Source organism: Limulus polyphemus, unplaced genomic scaffold (genome assembly GCF_000517525.1).
Source record: "Limulus polyphemus unplaced genomic scaffold, Limulus_polyphemus-2.1.2 Scaffold9607, whole genome shotgun sequence".
Taxonomy (NCBI): domain Eukaryota; kingdom Metazoa; phylum Arthropoda; class Merostomata; order Xiphosura; family Limulidae; genus Limulus; species Limulus polyphemus.
This window is the reverse complement of record NW_013675217.1, coordinates 1,169-7,217: the sequence shown is the minus strand read 5'-3', so window position 1 is coordinate 7,217 and position 6,049 is coordinate 1,169. Positions and strand designations below refer to the sequence as shown.

General features: G+C 38.6%; 1 protein-coding gene across 4 annotated transcripts in view; it reads right to left on the bottom strand.

The window, feature by feature from the left end:
• The window catches only part of LOC106476001 (SH2 domain-containing protein 3C-like), a 17,634-nt gene extending 11,814 nt beyond the window's left edge, over positions 1–5,820 (bottom strand). For 2 of the 4 annotated variants that reach the window (XM_022379989.1, XM_022379987.1), the window contains exon 1: positions 5,406–5,820. The gene's annotated coding sequence lies outside the window, so the exon portion shown is untranslated. Of the gene's footprint in view, positions 1–2,646; positions 2,658–5,387 lie in introns of those variants that run through there. The other 2 variants (XM_022379988.1, XM_022379990.1) reach the window with 2 other exon arrangements.
• Between the last annotated feature and the right edge of the window lie 229 nt (positions 5,821–6,049).

Below are 6,049 nucleotides of genomic sequence, written 5' to 3'. Positions count from 1 at the left end.
GACTAGCTGCCTTCCCTCTAGTCTTACACTGCTAAATTAGGGACGGCTAGCGCAGATAGCCCTCGTGTAGCTTTGCAAGTTTCTGTAAAAGTTTTTTGAAAAATCTTTAACTTTTAATTCCTTCACTCTACAAGTTTTCGATGGAAGGCGTTGTTTTGTTTTTTTGTGCAGTGTGTTATAATTCTTGTGTTGTTTAAATCACTGTGTGTGTTATAAATTCTGAATCAATTCCACGTCCTGACTAACACTTGTTAATTTCAGCAAAAATAAGAATACTTATATTCCTAAGCATGTTTGAGCTGAAGAAAAGAAACACATAGAAAAACAGGTTTTTATTATGTTAAAGACTGTTTTGTGGAGTGTACCTTTCTTTCTTACCATGTTGAAAAACCAATAACGCACGTTCTCAGTAAGTGTCAATAACACACGTCCTCAGTAAGTACAAATAATACACGTCTTCAATAAGTGCCAATAACACGCAAGTCCTCCCGTAAGTACTAATAACACAAGATTTCATTTCCCCCCAGTACAAGTAGCTTTATCTGAAATGCCGGAAAAAGTTCTCAACATCATGGAATTTCCGATCTACATTACAGGACAACAGTTTTCGTTACTTAACTTATTTAGTGTCGCCACGAAAGTTAGAATAATCCCGCGTTTAGAAGATAAGGGTAACGACAGGAGAAAGAAAACCTTGGTCTGGAAATGAGGTAATCATATTTCGCAAATCTGTTCAAATTTCTCAAATAGGAAGTACACACTTTTTCTTGTTCAGTAACTTACTGAAGTGCTTTTCGATGTTCTAAATAGGGTAAAAGTCGATTAGGGATAAGAAAACAGTTTATCTGGCAATGACAACTAGAATGATGTGGTCCTTTAAGAGGAATAAGACAACAGCTTATCTGAGAGTGACAGCTATACTGATATGGGTCTTTAAGCAGGCTAAGACAACAGCTTATCTGACAGTTACAGCTATATTCATGTGGGACTTTGAAAGGGCTAAGACAACATCTTATTTGACAGTGACACCTATACTGATATGGGTCTTTAAGAGGGCTAAGACAACAGCTTGTCTAACAGTGATAGTTATACTGATATGAGTCTTTAAAAGGGACAAGACAACAGCTTATCTTAAAGAGACAGCTAAACTGATGTGGGTCTTTAAGAGGGCTAAGACAATAATTTATCTGGCAGTGATAGCTAGATTGGTTTGGTTTTTAAGAGAGCTAAGACAACAGCTTATCTAGCAGCGATAGCTAGATTGGTTTGGTTTTTAAGAGAGCTAAGACAACAGCTTATCTAGCAGCGATAGCTAGATTGGTTTGGTTTTTAAGAGGGCTAAGACAACAGCTTATCTAGCAGCGATAGCTAGATTGTTTTTTAAGAGGGCTAAGACAGCAGCTTATCTGACAGTGATAGCTAAATTGGTCTGGTTTTTTAAGAGGTATAAGAAATAACTTATCTTAAAGTGACAGCTAAACTGATGTGGGTCTTTAAGAGGTCTAGGACAACAGCTTATCTGACAGTGACAGCTATACCGATATGGGTCTTTAAGAGGGCTAAGACAACAGCTTATCTGACAGTGACAGCTATTCTGATATGGGGCTTTAAAAGGGATAAGACAACAGCTTATTTGACAGTGACAGCTATACTGATATGGGTCTTTAAAAGGGATAAGACAACAGCTTATATGACAGTGACAGCTATATTGATATGAGGCTTTAAAAGGGATAAGACAACAGCTTATTTGACAGTGACAGCTTTACTGATATGGGTCTTTAAATGGGATAAAACAACATTTTATATGACAGTGACAGCTATACTGATATGGGTCTTTAAAAGGGATAAGACAACAGCTTATATGACATTGACAGCTATATTGATATGAGGCTTTAAAAGGGATAAGACAACAGCTTATTTGACAGTGACAGCTTTACTGATATGGGTCTTTAAATGGTATAAAACAACATTTTATAGTACAGTGACAACTAGACTGGTGTTGGTCTCAAAGAGGGATAAGACAGGGTGTATCTTACAGTGACAACTAGACTAAGGTAGGTTTCAAAGAGGGATAAGACATGGTGTATCTTACAGTGACAACTAGACTAAGGTAGGTTTCAAAGAGGGATAAGACAGGGTGTATCTTACAGTGACAGCTAGACTAAGGTGGGTTTAAAAGAGGGATAAAACAGGGTGTATCTTACAGTGACAGCTAGACTAAGGTAGGTTTCAAAGAGGGATAAGACAGGGTGTATCTTACAGTGACAGCTAGACTAAGGTGGGTTTCGAAGAGGGATACCACAGGGTGTATCTTACAGTGACAACTAGACTAAGGTGGGTTTCAAAGAGGGATAAGACAGGGTGTATCTTACAGTGACAACTAGACTAAGGTAGGTTTCAAAGAGGGATAAGACAGGGTGTATCTTACAGTTACAGCTAGACTAAGGTGGGTTTCAAAGAGGGATAAGACAGGGTGCATCTTACAGTGACAGCTAGACTAAGGTGGGTTTCAAAGAAGGATAAGACAGGGTGTATCTTACAGTGGCAACTAGACTAAGGTGGGTCTCAAAGAGGGATAAGACAACTTTATATCTACTTGAATTAGATTGCAGGGAAAACAAAAGCTGTTTATGTGCTTTACCTTACCTGATGAACTGGTTTATACTATGACAGCTTGGATAAGTAACATGCACTTAAAGAAAGAAACACTAAACTAACACGAAGCTATCTCTGTTTTTCAAACGCACATTTGATACGAGCTTAAACACAGAGCTAAGTTTTGGTTAACCAGTGAAACAGATTTAGAACAAGGCAAGCAAGTCTCCCAGCCTATGGTCAAGGTCAGACCGGTCCCTACGCTAGCCAGGTGTCATTCTCTGATAGCAGATGATGTGCTTATAATCTCGTCACTGACAATCCCACACACCATCAAAACACGCTTGACCATTCCCGGGATCAATATACAAATATTAACTATATTCTTTCTTGGTTAAGAATTTTTATTGGAAACCTGCCACTATTATCCAGGGTGCTGCTTCACCAGAAACAAAATAACCAAGTTATGGAAAACTGCCACTATTATTCAGGGTGCTGCTTCCCCAGAAACAAAATGACCAAGTTATGGAAAACTGTCACTATTATCCAGGGTGCTGTTCACCAGAAACAAAATGACCAAGTTATAGAAAACTGCCACTATTATCCAGGGTGCTGCTTCCACCGAAACAAAATGACCAAGTTATAGAAAACTGTCACTATTATTCAGGGTGCTGCTTCCCCAGAAACAAAACGACCAAGTTATAGAAAACTGCCACTATTATCCAGGGTGCTGCTCCCCCAAAAAAACAAAATGACCAAGTTATGGAAAACTGCCACTATTATCCAGGATGCTGCTTCCCCAGAAACAAAATGACCAAGTTATAGAAAACTGCCACTATTATTCAGGGTGCTGCTTCCCCAGAAATAAAATGACCAAGTTATGGAAAACTGCCACTATTATCCAGGGTGCTGTTTCCTCAGAAACAAAATGACCAAGTTATGGAAAACTGCCACTATTACCCAGGGTGCTCCTTCCTGTATCACGCTGGTTATAACTTCTTTTTCTGCTCTGATAGAGTTAAAAATATTATATTACCAATAATAACACCAGTGACAAGTAAAGGCAGATTTTTTGCTTTTAATTTCTGGCATTTCTTGACATTGACCAAAAAATGTCTTTCAATGACATTATTTCCCAAAACTAATTATCATAAAATATGTCTTTTATTGATACTGAAGTCAGAGTATTACCGAATTTCACTATTATAGTTCTAATCCGCACTAGTAGTTGATTCAAAGAAACATATATATAGTACATCGATCACAGATGAGAATCTTGAAAGGATTGTTTTCGTTCTCTACACTATTTAAGTTAAAAAACGGTTCTCCTGGTAACCTAAGTTTACCTACACCATGTCCCTTAAATAACACGGTTTTCAGGGTTATCTAACTTTACCTGCACTTTGTCTCTTACAAAACACGGTTGTCAGGGTAACATAACTTTATCTACACTATGTTTCTTACAAAACATGGTTGTCTGGGTAACCTAGCTTTACCTGTATTTTGTCTCTTACAAAACACGGTTGTCAGGGTAACATAACTTTATCTACACTATGTTCCTTACAAAACATGGTTGTCTGGGTAACCTAGCTTTACCTGTATTTTGTCTCTTACAAAAAGCGGTTGTCAGGATAGAGTGAGTTTACATACACTATGTCCCTGACAGAGCACGGTTGTCAGGGTAACCTGATTTTACGTACACTATGTCCCTGACAGAACACGGTTGTTAAGGTAACCTGAGTATACCTACATTATGTTCTTGACAGAACACGGTTGTTAAGGTAATCTGAGTCTACCTACACTATGTCCCTGACAGAACACTGTTGTTAAGGTAATCTGAGTTTACCTACACTATGTCCCTGACAGAACTCGGTTGTTAAGGTAATCTGAGTTTACCTATACTATGTCCCTGTCAGAACACGGTTGGCAGGGTAACTGGAGTTTATCTACGTTATGTCCCTGACAGAACACTGTTGTTAAGGTAATCTGAGTTTACGTACACTATGACCCTGACAGAACACGGTCGTTACGGTAATCTGAGTTTACGTACACTATGTCCCTGACAGAACACGGTTGTTAAGGTAATCTGAGTTTACCTACACTATGTACTTGACAGAACACGGTTGTCAGGGTAACCGGAGTCTATCTACACTATTTCCCTGACAGAACATAGTTGTTAAGGTAATCTGAGTTTATCTACACTATGTCCTTGACAGAACACTGTTGTTAAGGTAATCTGAGTTTATCTACACTATTTCCCTGACAGAACATAGTTGTTAAGGTAATCTGAGTTTATCTACACTATGTCCTTGACAGAACACTGTTGTTAAGGTAACCTAAGTTTACGTACACTATGTCCCTGACAGAAGACTGTTGTTAAGGTAATCTGAGTTTATCTACACTATGTACTTGACAGAACACGGTTGTTAAGGTAACCTGAGTCTATCTACACTATTTCCCTGACAGAACATAGTTGTTAAGGTAACCTGAGTTTACCTACATTATGTCCCTGACAGAACACGGTTGTTAAGGTAACCTGAGTTTACGTACACTATGTACCTGACAGAACATAGTTGTTAAGGTAACCTGAGTTTACCTTACTTTAAGTGAAGTGACATCACCTGAATCTCCACTTCACAAAGTCCACCATAATTTATAGAATAAAAGTCGACCTCTTCAACAAACAACCAAAACATTTGTAAAAACCTAACTGAACAAGTATGATAAATTTATTAATCTTACTTTAAAGTGGTAGGTATAATAGAATCAAACATTCTAAACTTGATAAATACTTAATATTGCACGCTTGCCTGATGAGCTGCATCTGTTGTCGCTAACAGTTGAAAGTAACAGCCATCAAAAGTACGGTCGTAGAACTGAAATCACTTGAAAATACGTTAAATGAACAAGAAAAGCAAGTAAAACGTTTTGCTACAAAGTTGTTATTCATTCCGTTCTCACTACGAGACGAAAAAAAATCGAACACAAATATCTTGTCCACGAGGCCTCGGAGTTGCTCATTTCAACCTGCGCGAGACAAAACACGTACTGCTGACGGACAAATCCGCTCCGAGTCACGCACAGATTGGCGGACGAGTTCATTCGGTATGCACGTGGGTGTTGATGGCATAGTAAATTACGTATGCCAATGTTGATCGTAAAGGAAACGATGAAACCGATCTACCGTTGAACAATGTGCAGTAAATAAATACAGAACCTTTTCCTTGCCTTTCTCCAAGATGTATTATTGTTCCGCGAAGAACAGTGTTTACTAAGTAATGGGCAAATCTTAATTCGGGAAGGAGGCACCGATGACTGGGGCACTTTATTTGCTATGTTCACGTAACCACTGGGCTCATAGCTCGAACAGAGACGTATACACCAATTTCTATTCCCCATTCAAAGAGGCACTTGTGGTAAAAATTAAGGGAGGGCATATGCCCCCAGTGTGACC